Raw genomic sequence first — 16,338 nt, forward strand, 5'->3', positions numbered from 1 at the left:
GTATGTGGTTGAGAAGTCGGGTGTACGCAGTATCGAATGCAGGGGACACAAGGACTCTGAGAAGGAGGTTGATCTATTTTGACTGGCCAGACTCAGCAGACTCCTGTCCTAATAAAAACTGAGCCCCAAATGAAAGTTTTCAGTCCCTTTTATACAGAGGAAATAAGAGTAGGGAGACAAGTGGTGCTTGTATAAAAGACTTTTTGTTAGTTTCTTCAAGTGTTTTATCTGAGTATTAGATAGGTTATTTCTTCCAGGTGAGCTTGATTTAACACATATTCCCCACATTCCAAGCCAGCTTGGATTGAACATATCCTCCACATTTCATCTGGATGCAACCTTGAATCCACTTTCAGTCTTATATCCTTTCTGGGCATTCAAAGACTGTGGGGCCTATATTACTTATTTGGATTTCTAGAGACTAGGTACACTTGGAAACAATTTTGAATTGATGCACAGGCTATATTATATTCCCCCCTTTGAGGCCAAGCTTAAGTTATTAAGTTTCAGCATCACTATTGTCTGAGTCCCTCTGGACTGACTGGTATGTATATAGAGCCATGAGATGGGCAGCTGTTTGCCTTGTTACTATACCATTTATTAGGGCACACATTCTGTTTACGATGAAAGGGAGGAGGCAAGGAAGGATGGTGCATGCTCCTATGAGGAAGGCAATTATTCCCAGTAGAAGCTTGAAATTGTTTACTATTGACTGCCAGCTTCCAAAGGGATTATTTAAATTCCAACCATTCCAGGTTTGCGCTGGGACATGAGCAATTTTTACTATTTTGCTTGTAATTTCATCAATAACCTTTTCAGTGCTATCTAATTCAAGGCAGCGGTTAGAGAGATTGAATTTTTCACAAACTCCCCCTTCAGCTGCCAAGAGATAGTCTAGGGCAAGATGGTTTTGATAGAGAGCATTTCTGAATTTAGTTTGCTGTTGGGCTAGTAAGTTTAGTGCATGGGCAGTTTCATTAGTTATTATCTCTACCACAGCTTGTAGGTGGATGATTTGGTTTAGCATATAGATGGGTTTCGATAACCCCATGTGCCATCCTCTGCCCAGATATTGGATTATACACTCAGGGGGCATTCTTCACTTCCCCAGGTAATGACAGCCCTTTTTTCTCTTATGTTTTGATATACTGGCTGGCTTAGCTCTTTCCCTTCTGTTAAGGGAATGAGGGTGAAGGAGGGTTTTGTACTGAGCATACAAGTACCACACCAGTTTCACGGAAGTTCCCAGAATGCAACTGTCGCACAAATCCAGTACAAACCATTTGGGACAGTAAAGGGGCCCTTTGTGGTGGAGTTCTACACTGTGATAAATTTGGGGAAAGTACGATTTATGAGAACAAGGTCAGATTCGTTCCATGTTCCCCAAGGCTCGGTTGTATTTGTGGTATAATTTTGGAAGTTTCCCCCTGTACATGTTAGGTTTCCAACAGCTATAGAGGAGCTTAGGCAGGCCCTTGAAGCACAATATTTTCCTCTGACAGAAGTTTGCAAGGGCCACATACTATATCGGGGGACAGCCGGGAGGCCAGTTCCATAATATGGTTGGCTGTAATTGTATTCCCTGGTTTCCCAGGGCCATTGGTCTCCCATATTAGTTCCTCCACACACCTAGCATGAGGAGACATTTAAGGCTGCCCCTACCACTTCAGCCAGGCTTATACAGAGGTTTCTTGCTGCTTGTGGGATGGAACAGGGCCTTTCGATTTCTTCATAGAAGGAGTGGAACACAGAATGGGCTTGACTTGTGAGGGGTATTCCCGATATCCAACCCAGCTGTAGGCTCCTGGGTCTCTCCTTTATCATTAATGCGGAGGCCCATTTGGACTCCCTGAGTCTGCCAGGATTCAGGTTTTAGGATGGTGAGGTTTAAGGGGTTACATGGACCATGTGGACAGTTAGCCGGGGCCATACCCTTGGTGAGGATGGCTGTTTGTTTACTGTGTCTGCATTGCAGGTGGCCCAGGTGACACAGGACCAGGAGGGGCAGTAGCATGCACCTATGTATTTCCACCAAAAGCCCCCCCTCCTTGGGCTTCCCTTTACATTTCCAGAGTGCACATATACTTATTGTTATGAGTACAGGTCTGCTCCCAGCTGAGCCCTCCACAATCTGTGTTCCATGGTATCCCAGAGTCTATAACTTGACATGCGTAAAATAGGAGGGACGCTCGTTGCTTCTGGCTAGTGACGGAGGTAGAGGAAAGTAGCTCCCCATGTTGATCAAGCACTCTTATTTCCCATTTATGGGAGACTGTTGGGGGTCTAGAGTCATAGCAGGTTATTTGGCCAGATGCGTTACACACACTGTAGGAGATTCCCTGAAACTCACAGGTGGTTACCTGGCCCTTGCAGGTGTAATGACTGTGATATATTACTGTGGTATTGACATGGGTCCCTGTATGCACCTTTTGAACACAAGGCTCACACTCTGTGGTGTCGACCTGGAAGCAGGGGAGGTTCAGGGCTAGAAGTAGGAAAAATAGCCAAAGGTGCATTGTAATGGATTAAACTGGATTCTTCGTCTGTGTGTAGACCAGTCAGCTTCCAGGGTGTGATAGGAGCAGGGCTCGGTGTTCCATCCTCAATATTCAGCAGTGCGTGGACCAGGCAGCTTCTGGGGTGTGACTGAAGCAGGGCTTGGTGTTCTGCTTTTTTTTTCACAAGATGACTTTGGTTGAGCTGTGGGTTTCTGGAATACAGGTCCAAGACTCTGGGGCAGCTCGCTTGACTTGGCTATGGTGTATCCACGGGGTGATTTCAGCTACTTTAACTGCAGTGGGGGTGGATAAAATGACAAGATAGGGTCCTTGCCATCCAGGGGCTAGTGGAGCTGACTTGCAGTCCTTGACCCAAACTGCATCTCCTTGCTTGTACAGGTGTACAGTGCTGCTTAAGCTAATGAGGCCCTTTCTTGGACCCAGTGATGCAGGTTTTGTAGGGTTTTTCCTAAGCTGATCATCTGCTGAGCTATTGATAAGTTTCCTCTTTCTCTGAGATCCCCTTCTATATTTCTGATTAAGGGAGGGGGCCTCCCAAAGAGGATTTCATAAGGGGTTAGGCTTAGTTTATTTTACAGCTTGGGCTGGCTCTAACTGGTAGGAGAGCACTTGGAAGTACTTGCACCCATGTTACCCAGTTTCTTGGCAAATCTTGGCAATATAAGTCTTTCTGGTATGGTTCATTCACTCTACTTTTCCTGAGCTCTGAGGATGGTAAGCAGTGTGCAGTTTCCATTGGATGTGCAGTGCCTTTGCAATCTTTTGAGTGATTTCTGAGATGAAGGCACGTCTCCTGTCAGAGCCAATTGAGAGGGGTAGCCCATAGTGAGGAATGATTTCCCTGAGGAGAACCTTGGCTACTTCTTCAGCTTTCTCTGTTCCTGTGGGAAAGCCTCCCACCCAACCAGAAAATGTGCAAACAAGGACTAGGAGATATGTATAGCTTCCAGAACATGGCATTTCAGTGAAATCAACTACTAGATCTTCAAGAGGCATACCGCCAATTCTCTGGACTCCTGGGGCTCCTGTGGGCCCCTGGCGAGGGTTATTTTTTGCACATGCCACACACCACTGGCGTACAGCATGGGTGATAGTGACTAGTCTTGGGATGTAGAAGAATCTTTCTAACACTTCCCTAAGATGGGTTTTTCCCAAGTGTGTGTTCTCATGGTAGTCTTGAACTACAGGTGCTGCTAATACTTGTGGCACAACTATTCTGTGATCAGGCAATGTCCACTATCCATTTTCTCCTTGTGTCCTGCCCTCAGAGAGTATTCACTCTCTCAGCTTGAGTATATTGTGGCTCTCGGTGACTCAGAGGCTGCAGGCTGAGAGCATGCAGTGTATACTGGAGGTTCTGATAATTAAGAGGTTGAGAAATGAGAGCAGTGGCCAGGTTTTCAGATAGGGATCCTTCCCGTGCCACTCTTTTTGCTTCAGCACCCGCCCTCCAGTTTCCCTGGGCATTGGGGCTGTGGCTTGTCTGGTGTCCCTTACAGTGCATTACAGCCACTTTGACAGGTTTCCAAACTGCTTCTAGTAGCTCCAGAATCTGTGTGCCTTATTTAATGCCTTTCCCTGCCAAGTTAGTGAGTGCCTGAGAGTTAATTTTATAGCTTCTACTGTAAGCATGGCTGCAGCTTCTATGGCTTGCAATCAAGAGGGCCATCCCTGGGCTACAGTGTCCAGTTGTTTGGATAGATACGCTACAGGTCTTTGCCAGTAACCGAGGTATTACATGAGTACTCCTACTGCAATGCTTTGGCGGTTGTGATAGTCTTTTTGCTGTAGATGCTTTAAAAGACCACGGGTTCCACCAGCGCAGTCTTGGTAGGTGGAACTTCCAAGAATGAGGTCATTTACAAATTGGAGGAGAAAACAGTTATGGCTTTCTGCTTTAAAGGATTTGAGATCACTGGCCAGGGCTTGTCCAAAAATAGTGGGTACATTTTTCAATCCCTGAGGCAATCGCATCCATGTAAGCTGCTGCTTTTCACCTGAGTTTGGATTTTCCCATGTAAAGACAAAAATTGGCTGGCTCCAGGGTGCTACCCTAATGCAGAAGAAGGCATCCCTGAGATCTAGGCATGAAAAGTAGATTGCCGATGAGGGTATTAACCTGAGAAGAGTGTATGGATTAGAAACCGCAGCATGAAGGGTTATTACTGCCAAATTAACTGCGCATAAATCCTGGTCTGGGCGGTAATCCCCATCAGCCTTTTTAACTGGGAAGAGTTGGGTGTTCCTTGGAGACTGGCAGGGCCTCAACATGCCTTCATTCAGTAATCTCTGAATATGTAGCTGGACCTTTTCTTGCGCTTCGCGGGGAACTGGATATTCCCTTATGCTTACTGGACTGGCCGTAGGCTTTATTTCAATAATGATTGGAGGAATGTCACTTGCCATCCCTGTTGGGTTACCCTTTCTCCCTACTTCAGGCACATCTTCAAAGGGGAGCTGTGTGGCCATGGATTGGCCAGTCTCACTGAAGCAAAACAGTCTCCATTCCTCCTGCAGAGGAAGGGTTAGTGCTATTTTCGGAGGGTCCTATAACCCCAGTGTCAGTGTGGACTGCCCTGTGGCATCAAAGGTAATTTGAGCCTGCAGTTTAGACAGCAGGTCTTGACCCAGGAGGGGGACTGGGCACTCTGGAAGATTAAGGAATTTGTGAGTGACCTCCTTGCCCCCAATGTTGCAGGTCCTGGCTTGAAGGAAGGGCTGTTGGGGACTTTTGCCGGCTGCCCCTACAATAGTGGCTTGTCTCTTTGATAGAGACCCAACAGGCTTGGTCATGACAGAATGTTGAGCCCAGTGGCAACCATCATATGTATGGTGTGGCCCCCAATTTGGACTCCGACCATAGGCCCTTCGGGGCTGAGAGAATAGGAACCCGGTCTGTCCTAATAATCTCTATCAGAGTCCTCCATTCCTGCCAGCCCAATGATCTGATTTGCAGGGTTTTTTCCTGAACCTTTAGGGACACAGTGTTTGGGTTGTGATGCCCCACTAGCTTTTCTGCCTAATGTTTTGGCTGCAGAGGCCGGGTCAAGTGGCCGGCTGGGACACTCTTGCTTCCAATGACCATCCTCTTTGCAGTATGCACACTGATTTTGCCCTAGATGTGAGCCTTTCCCTCTCCTTAGGGCTGGGGCTTGCCAGGTTACTCTCCTTGACACAGGAATGGATTTTTCCACCATTGCCGCTGCTAAAAGATCTGCCTAGTTTTTCATCTTCTGATTTTCTTCCCTTCTTGTTTCTACATCACAGTTGACATAGACCTTAGTAGCTACTTCCAAGAGCTGAAAGATATTCATTCCAGCAAACCCATCCAACTTCTGCCCCCTTCTTTGGATGTCAGTCTGCGATTGGGCAATGAATGCTGCATTGACCATTGTTTGGCTCTCAGGAGCATCTGGGTTAAAGGTGTGTATACATGAAATGCTTTACACAGACTCTCATAGAACTGAGCTGGACTCTCATCCAGAGCCTATAGAATTTGACTGGTTTTTGCCATATTCACTGCCTTGTGGCTCCCTGCCCTGAATCCTTCAACTAAGACCCCATGCAATGTTTCTAGTTGGTTGAGCCTGGCAGCACTCTTCAGATCCTGCAGGGGTCCTCCTCTGGGAACTGCAAGCTGGCATATCGATCACTGTCCAAATTTCCCTCAGGAGGGTGCTCTCTAAGCCAAGTTAGAGCTCCCTGCACGACACGCATTCTTTCTTCAAAGTTTAATAAAGTCATTATAAGTTGTTTACAATCAGCCCAGGTGGTTGTGGGTCTGTGTGATGGACTGGAAAAGGTCTGCCATGGCCTGAGGCTACTCCGAGAATGGTGGGGTATGGCTTTTCCAGTTAAAGAGGTCCGTTGCCCTAAAGGGCTGATAGATGACTGTGTGGTTCCCCCCTCCCGAACCTGGTCATCTGCATAAAAAATTGGGGTCGGGGTTCAAGGAGAGGTAGCTGGAAGGCAGCCTTTCTCTCTGCTCCCTCTGCCCCTGGGGCTCCCCGTGGTTTGAGTTGCAGCCTCTCAGCGTCTCCCTCCTGGCTGATGGGCAGCGCTGCAGTGGTGTTGCCAGGGGCAACCGGCCATTAAAGCAGCTGGTCTGCATTTACATTGTGGAAAGTGCCAAAGACCAATGCGGAGATGGTAAAAGCTGCTGCAGGGATGGCGTAGGGCTCTCAGGTGCAGATGGTGGTAAAGGCAACTGCAGGGATGGTATAGGTGCCCTCTCTGATGGCTATAAAAGCAGCGCGGGGATTGTGTGGGCGTCGCACTTCCCCAAGCGTATGATGACAACGGGGCACTGCTTTGGGAGACTAGCTCATTTTCATTCCTTAGTACTGCCAGGGTGGGAGTCATCGCATAAGGCGGTGGAAATTGATGTTCATATGTCCCTTCTAATATGGGCAGATTGGCACTAGACTTGGGATGCACTTTCTCTGGGCCCTTTGCATGGTGATTGTTTGGTCTGGTGCCTGGGACAGCACTCCTCAGTTTTTGTATTAGGCAAATTCTAGCTTCCTTAGTCACGCACTTCCCTAACCAAGGTGGGTTTTAGCTCACAGCATTTTCCCAAGCATCGATGTTGGGGAATTGGTCTGGATGCCCTGGATTTCCAGTTACTGCATCGTGGACTTTATGGATGATCCAGGGATCTAAAGTGCCCTCCTGGGGCCAGCCCATGCTGAAAGTTGGCCATTCTACTTCACACAGGATCCTAAACTTTCCTGGCTGGAACCTTATGCCATACACATCTTCACAGAATGCACAGGGAAAGTTTTTCAGAATACAATGTAATGGGGTTTTACTGTGCCTGTTTCCCATTTCCACCCTGTGCTGACAGTGTACAACAGTCACACAAGCCTTATGCTTCATCCGTCTCCAGTCATGTCCCTTGCAGGAGTTTTCAGTGCCTCTTAAACTTAGCGGATTGGTATAAGACCCCAATTTGGAAGAGGGCCCCTTTGCAGGGACCCCCAGACCGCCCTTGATCGTATGAGGTCACCGCGGATCAGGACTCTGCACTCACCCTGCAGAAGTGATTTTCTTCATCTCACTGAGTTGCCACAAGAACACGCACACAACCACCCCCCTTTCCTTTCCTCAGACCTGGAGAGGAGACAGCTTCCTCCTGTAATCTCAGGAGTACTAGGGCCTCCCCTTTTAGAGAGTTGATCAGGCTCCCTCCTAATTTTAGAATTAGGATTTTCCTGCACTATGCCCCATGGGGGTCTTACCAGTCTGACTTGTAGAGCTCCTTGCTTCTTTCTCAGGGTCTCTCAGACCCTCCGGTGCCTCCGGTTCATCCGGGCGGGCTCCAGTGAAGATCACAACTTCTTTCTGGACTCAAATGGGGTGTCCAGGAGTGCCCAGGGCTGAGCTTTGCCGAGGCCCTCCAGGCCTCCTCAGAGATGTCTGGGAGGGGCAAACAACTTCTGCCACCTCTTACCTTCTCAGGACAATCCCGCACAAGCCCCCAGAGATGCAGTAGAGAAGTTGGGTGTACACGGTGTCAAAGGCCAGGAAATGAGAACTCTGTGAAGGAGGCTGCAGGAGGTTGATTTATTTCAATTGGCCAGACTCGGCAGACTCCTGTCCTAATAAAAACCGAGCCCCAAATAGAATTTTTCGGTCCCTTTTATACAGAGCAAATAAGACTAGGGGGACAAACAGTGCTTCTATGCAAAAAGACTTTTGTTAGTTTCTTCAAGTGTTTTATCTGACTATCAGGTTATTTCCTCCAGGTAAGCTTGATTTAACACATATTCCCCACATTCCAAGCCAACTGGAATTTAGCATATCCTGCAAATCTCCTCTGGATGCAAGCTTGAATACACATTCAGTCTTACATCCTTTCTGAACATTCAAAATCTATAGGGTCTATATTACTTATTTGGATTTCTAGAGATTAGGTACACTTGGAAACAATTTTGAATTTATGCACAAGCTATTACTAATAGAACTTTCCTCAGAGAGTCATAGCAGAGTCACTTAAACCATGGAATGAAGACACCGAATGCTTATTCAAGGGATGAATGTGCCAGGCTCTGTTCCAAATTCATCATATAAATTAACTTTCTTAATCATTATAACAGCCCTATGAGGGAGGAACTATGATTACCCCATTTCACAGAAGAGAAAAGCGAGGTAGGCCAGTCAAATGACTGGCTTTCCCAGCCTGTAAGAGGCAAAGCTGAGAGTGGACACAAACAGACTGACCTCAGAACCTTGATACATGACCATCCACTTCCACTGCCTCACAGAACTCCCACCATATTGCAAGTGACAGCACAATGGTAATGATGGCTGATCAGCCACACAGAAATCCCAGAAGCTCTTCTACTGTTTTGAGAAATCCTAGAGGACATCAGAGCTGGTTAAGGGGACACTTAGGTGGAGGGCTAAGTTCCAGTGGCCCCCACAGAAGAAGTAGAGCCACCTTGAAAAGGGCCTGGCATCCGAGCCCTGGAACCGATACAACTGGCATTGGGAAATGCTTGTTAGATCTAAAAAGGCAAGATTGCAACAAAAACAGGGCTTTGGGGGCAGATTCAAGTTAGTGAAGTGTAGATTGCTTTCGGGTGGACAGGGGGGAGCTAAGAGACAGAGCCTTTCTGTGGAAATCCTTATGCTTGGGGCCTTGTCCTGCAGAAGGAGGCTGGCATGACTTCCTGTGAGACGCAGCTGGCAGGACCCTCGTCTATCCTGAATCGCATGGGCCCTCATGCCTCCCAAGACCTTCCCAGGCCGCCTCAGGTTTCCATGATTCTCTCCGGGGCCTGAGACTTGCCATGGAGTAGGTTTTCTGGGGTTACTTGGCTTTGAACTACAGCAAGAAATGCTGGCAGTAGAGATAAAGCCACTTGGCTGTTGTAAGTGAGAGCAATACAAAGACCTACAAAAAGGATAAGCATGCCAGTGTCCTTGGCTGCCTGGAATTCGCTTAGGTCCAAGGGTGGGTATAAGTGTTGTAAGAATTTTAGAGCACCAGAGAGCTGGGGCATTAGTTGGTAGAAGATAACTCAAGGTGGCTGACCATAAGCAAGTGCAGATATCCCTCTAAGCTAGTGATTTTGCTCATTCTCAAAATGCTGTTATACCTTTCTCCAGAGTGTGTTTACTTTCTTCCCTTACAAAGTGCTTCCCACCCTAGAAAAGCAGGCCTGAGAGGCTATTTCTTGGCAACCATAACGTCTATGCCTTCCTTCCCCCATGTGAGGGTCAGGCTCTCCCCTATATCACAATGTGTGGGACCCCAACCTGAAGGTTGGTTCATCACACTCAGAAAGACTGAAAAACATAGGTCTGGGAGAAAAGACTGTGGACACCAGGGTGGTGGCCTATGTCCATCCACCAATGCAGATTCACAGAGCATGACAGCTGTGTAGGCTTCCCACAGAGGAGGCAGGGCAGAGCAGGCATTCCACAGGACAAACTGATGACTTCCCTCCAGGTCACCTGAGAGGTCACTGTCTCCTCAGACGGCTCCAGTCAGGCTAGAGAGAACTTAATTATGCATTTTGGACATTCATTTGGGAAATTTTCAGCATTATTCAAAAGGAGCAAAGGGGCCAGTCCAGGCCTGAGAAGTGGCCCTGGGCATTAGCAGGTAGGGGGGGGGGTGTGGTGGGCATCCCCTCAGGCCCACCTGCCTCCTACAGCCACCTCTCCCAGTATCTTTGGAAAGCCCCTGGCTAAGGGGGCTGGGTTAATGATGCACAGCTGCCTGCTCCTCCAGACTGTCACACCCCAGATTTCCAGCTCCACAGGACTCCTTCCTGCGGCTCTGAGGAGGGACTTGAGCTGCTCACTACCTCGCCTCCTTATGAAACACTGGCTTCATTGGGGGAGGGGCTTTTTATCAGTTTGGTTCACTGATGAATCCCTAAAACCTAGAAGAGTGTTTGCTACATAGTAGGGGTACAATAAATATTCCTTGGATGAATGAATATTGGTTAAAAAGGAGAATTCCTGAGTGCAGATGTAGCTCAGTGGTTGAGCCCATGCTTCCCATGTACGAGGTCCTGTGTTCAATCCCTGGTACCTCCTAAAAAATATAAAGAAGTCATTAGATTTAGTGGTTACAAATCTTTACATATTGAATAGTAACACTGAAATATATACAGCAAAAGCTATTAGAAATAGAAGGACAAAGTGGCAAAATGATCATCATACTAGGAGAGTTGAAAAAATCCTCAGAGAAATCGATTCATTGAGTAGACAAAACATAAGTTTCATTTTAGACTATTTGAATAATAAAAATTACAATCTGAATCTAATAAATATTTAGCCTATGGAGCATTTTAATAAAATGAACATGCACTAAGCCACAAAGAAAATCTCATTAAATTCCAAAAAGGTAGGACATGTTATTTAATGCTGGCTTCTAATGATGAAAAGCAAGAAAACCCTAAAACAAAGAAAAGAAATACAGGCCAAGAAATCAATAAACACAACTCACTTATGGCTATTATGATGTGGGCTATGGGTGGGAGGCTGTTTATCTCTTTTTTTATTTTATTTTAAAGATTTATTTATTTATTTAATTCCCTCACCTTCCCCCGGTTGTCTGTTCTCTGTGTCTATTTGCTGCGTCTTGTTTCTTTGTCCGCTTCTGTTGTTGTCAGGAGCACGGGAAGTGTGGGCGGTGCCATTCCTGGGCAGGCTGCACTTTCTTTCGTGCTGGGTGGCTTCTCCTTATGGAGCGCACTCCTTGCATGTGGGGCGCCCCTACATGGGGGACACCCCTGCATGGCATGGCACTCCTTGCACACATCAGTGCTGCGCATGGGCCAGCGGGGTTTGAACTGCGGACCTCCCATGTGGTAGATGGATGCCCTAACCACTGGGACAAGTCTGTTTCCCTATTTATCTCTTCATAGATAACCTGAGTTGTGCCTGTGGAACAGTGAGAAGCTACAGTCCCGCCCTTGGTAACCATGGCAACAACTCCAGGCTGATGGAGGGGGTGTAATTTAGCAATGAAAACCATATATAACTACGAGTCAGTCCAGACAGATTCTGAAAATAGTGGTGCCAAATCATAAACTTAAACTTGCCCTCAAGGGGAAATATAATATAGCCTGTGAATGAATTCAAAATGATCTAATTCTGTATTCATCTGTGCCTAGAAATCCAATGCAGTAATACAGTCCCTTTAGACTGAATATTCAGAAAGGTTGTATATTCAAGGTTGTGTTGAGATGGAGTGTGGGTGATATGATAATTCAAAACCTTTCTGGTACTCAGGCAAACACTTAGCTAACAAAGAAAGTCATTTTCTTTCATAAAAGCACCATTTCACTCACCACCCTGTATAAAAGGAACTTGAAATCCTTGTTCTGGACTTGGGTTTTGAACAGAAAGGTCTTAAGTCCAATGGCCATAAATAAATCTTTTCATTCCCAAAACAATTCTAGAGTCCTGGTCTTTCTATATGCAAATAATTGAACTTCTATCCACTAGTACAACATTTTTGGGGGCTCGTCTGGAATTGCAAATGAAGGACAGAGATGGTAGCATTTCCCTACACCTTCTGAATCCCCGAGGAAGCTGGGAGGACACAGGTGAACCCCAAATCAGGGAGCCCCTAAATTAAATTTAGTCCAGAAAAGATGTGGTCTCCACCAGAATCTTCCCGATGAAAATCAAGAGCAATGGAAAGTCTGAAGAAAATTCTGGGAATGAAAAAGACTCCAAACGTGGAGGTAGGTAAGACTCCCCAGGGGAGCTTAGTCTGGAAAACTCTAGCTTTAATTGCTAGGTAGGGGAGCCCGATCCCCTCCTGAGAGAGAGCCCCAGTACCGCCAGGAATTTAGGGGGAAGCCGTTCTCTCTAGGTCTGGTAAAAAAAAAAGGAGAAATAAAAGGAAAAATGCCTGGTGTTTTGGTTTTGTCCAACTGCATGTTAGAATTTGGTAGTGGTCTTGTCTCCACTGAGGTAATAAAGGCTTAATTATAATAGGAAGGGATGTTTATAAGTTCGAGTCCTAACATCCTGGAATTTGGTCTCGATTTTGAAAAACTTGGTCACAGGAAAATGAATCGGCTCTATTTTTAGTGAAGCTTGGTCTGGGTGTCAAGTTAAACAATGAAAAAGGTCTAGATGGAATCTTTTGATATGGTGATGAATTGCAAATGAATTCACTTTATATCAAATGTTAATGTTAAGTGTTCTCTCTTTCTAAAGTTTGTAATGGCTGTGGGGGCAGTCATGCTGAAGATGATATATATAGAACTTGTGGGTCAGATTAATGAGTTTTGTGCCTCCATTTGTGTCAGCTCAATGCTGGTGTTGGAGATGTGTGGTTATGTAAAGAGGTGGAATTTAGTTGATCTGGAACCCTCTTTTGCCATTGGCAGAGCAGTGAGTCGATTGTAGTTTGTGAAGCAAAACCCCATGCAAAACCATGTTTTTTCAGGCTAATTTTAGCAACTGGGACTCACCACCATTATCTTCTTTCCCTTCCTCCCTGGGAAGGGGGAGCTGCTTGCCCATTTGCAGTCAGTCCACACCTTCTATTCATAAGCCACATTCCTATCAAGTCATTGACCAAACTGGAAGGGGGGAGGTAAGGGAAATATCTCTCTTTGTAAGTCTATGCTTTGAAATGTTTAAAGCTCTAAATGAGTAAAATACCTTGGTCTGAGGAAGGAGGCTATTGCTTGAAAACAATAAACCTTAATTACCTGATAGCCCTTTTGAAGGTTTGGATAAATGCAGTCAGCAGTGAGGGTCCTAAAACTACAGGAAAAAAAACGTATAAACCTCAACTTCAAAATCTGTGTTTGGCATTTTTTAAAAAAGATTATTTATTTCTTTCTCTCCCCTTCCACCCCCCACCCCAGTTATCTGTTCTCTGTGTCTATTCGCTGTGTGTTCTTCTTTGTCCACTTCTGTTGTCAGCAGCATGGAAATCTGTGTTTCTTCTTGTTGCTTCATCTTGCTGCATCAGTTCTCCATGTGTGCAGTGCAATTCCGGGGCAGGCTGAACTTTCTTTAGCACTGGGCAGCTCTCCTTAGGGGGTGCACTACTGCTGCGTGGGGCTCCCCTACATGGGGGACACCCCTGTGGTGCTTGACTCTCCTTGCATGCATCAGCACTGTGCATGGGCCAGCTCCACATGGGTCAAGGAGGCACGGAGTGTGAACTGAAAACCCCCCATGTGGTAGACGGATGCCTTATCCATTGGGCCAAGTACACTTCCCTAATAAGTTTATTTAAATATAAGGTAACTAGTCTATGCGGTCGTGATTAATTATAAAAAAAGTTTGTGAAAACATCTTCCAAACTGAAACATCTAAACAGTTCTAGTTCTAGAAGTCATTGGAACTAAAAACCTAGGATGGTATTGATGGCAAAAGGTAACCTTGTGGTAATAAAATCTGTCTGAAAGTCACCGCTAGGTGCATTGTTAAGTAAGTGTTAATCCAATGTCCTCTTTTAAAAAACAGGCAATCCAAAATTTTACTTAAGTTTGTTTCTTTCAGAATGAACATCATATTAACCATATGAAAAGTTTATCCAGATCCATACAGAATGGTAGATCTATCTTCCTCAATTTGAAATAAAGTAACAAACTTTTTACACCTTGTTCAGTGTTGGAAAGAAATCATCTTCTGAAAGAAAATAAGGCTTGCCTGATTGTGGAGAAGAAAAGGATTTATTCTCAGTCTTGCAAGAAGGGACGCACAACCAGAAAACGTGGCTGGCATGCCTAATAAAGAAAAATGACACTATTTATATCCCTAAACTTGGCATGCCATCCTTTCCTCTGTTTCTCCATAGATTGGATACTTCAGAAGTTACAGCTTATCCAAGAAGATCGAACTTTCCCATGCAAAAGTTTGTGATTCAGAGCTTCCCCCATCACATTCCAACCATTATAGTTTTTACCTGCTTCCCTTTGCCAAATAAGGAATGGAATTTAGTGCTGAATTGGTATTGACTTGGCTCTTTCTTGGGTATCTTTTTGACTGCCTATAGGACTGGCTTAAACTGGTTTCTTTTGTTCCTCCTTAACCCAGGAGTGGGAGACTGAGGCAGTAGGCTGCCAGGTTACAGGAAACAATGTTTTCTTCCTTTATGTGAAAACTAAACTCATCTTCATTTTTACCAATTGCCCCTCTTTCTTTTAAACTCTTTTTAGTTTTCACATTTCCATTCTTCAAATTTTCTAAGTGGTATCACACACTCTTCATAGTAAGAATCTCCTTCTTTAAGGGCATACAGATTGTTTTGCCTACACTGTATGGGCATTTGTTTGGTTAGGGCAGTTTCAATGAGTCTTTGAACTAGCCCTCATGCACATGGAATGATACAGCATCTGACTGTGGTAAGCCTCCCAGCTGAGATAATGAGGGAGTTAAGAAGGACAGGGCAACCCCTTTCCATTTTCCAAACCAATTTTCAAGCCATCCTGTGTGAATTACTAATGCCAGTATTCTCTGCTAATTCCTCAGATAGGGCTGTTAGGCCTTATAAAGCTTTAGATTTCAGGGGCAGTGTTATTGGGGATGAATGTACAGCAACTACCTACAATCATAACACAGACTTCCCCTTTCTCAGCTAGCATCCTACCTAAGGCCATTCTATTTTCCCATGCCATTCTGCTAGGAGCACCTACTGTTCTGCAATTCCCTGAACTGCATTCCTGTTGTAATTAATAAATCCCTGTTGATTATAATACATATAATTAATCCAGTCTACATTTTTATTAATGGTGACCAACCAGAACAAGAATGACTCAAACTCCCCTGCTACCTGATTTATAGACTTAAATTCATCTGGGACTCCTTGAGGAACTCCTATATTGTCTAAATAGATCCACTCATCAAAAGAAGCAAGGAAACTTCCTTTCTCGCTCCCTCAGTGGGATGATATTCTTGCATCTTTTTCAAATGGCAAGGTGAATGGGATAGCCAATCGGACCAGAGCACAGGTTCTGCCCCACCTCTCAGGCAGTATTGGTCAGAGAACACCCTTTCCACAGTACCATCACAGGTCTCCTCGAGGTCTAACCAAACTGAAGAAATTGTCAGTACGATCACTGCTTACATTCCACACTTGTGTATATGAGGCCATAGTTCCAAGGTCCTGCAATCCTTTCCCCTGTCTAGAGAGACACGCAGAATGATTTCCTGGGCCCAGATAGGAGGCAGATATGGCCTTGATGTATCCGATTTTGACTGATGCTAAGAGCGGACAACATACTACAATTTTCACCAGGTATAGCATTTTCATGCTTTTCCATACCAGTCGGAAAGTGTACAATTTAAGCTGTGGGCTGGCCTGTTGCATGAGCATAACAGTTACTTTTGTTTAGACTCTGGACTATATATTTGATCCATTCAACCCAGGCACTTTTGTCCCCATATCCTGTCTCCATTTCTATGGTTTGTTTTAAATCTTCTGCCGTAAGTATCCTAACTGCTTTGGGATCATTTCGAATTGAGGAACTGGCCTTTGGTGAGTTTTCCTGTGGTCTTTCTGAAGGTTTAGGTGGAGAGGGCATTGTAGATGTCATATCTACAGGGGGAGGAAGGACTCCCATATCTTTACCTGTAACATCTGGTCCCATTCCATATACTCTATTGACAACTTGGTCCCTGCTGCTGCTCCCAGCTTCTAATTTGTCTGCTTTTTTAATAGTTACTACTACTAGATTGCACTGAAGGCTTTTGCAGTCTGGTGGGGTGTTACCTTTATAAAAGGTTATCTTAGCCTTTAATGGACTTGAACTTGGTGAGACCCATACCATATTCATGGTCCATCCCTTAAACTGGGTAGTCCACCATATATCATCCCAGGAAGGGC

Source organism: Dasypus novemcinctus, chromosome 17 (genome assembly GCF_030445035.2).
Source record: "Dasypus novemcinctus isolate mDasNov1 chromosome 17, mDasNov1.1.hap2, whole genome shotgun sequence".
Taxonomy (NCBI): Eukaryota; Metazoa; Chordata; class Mammalia; order Cingulata; family Dasypodidae; genus Dasypus; species Dasypus novemcinctus.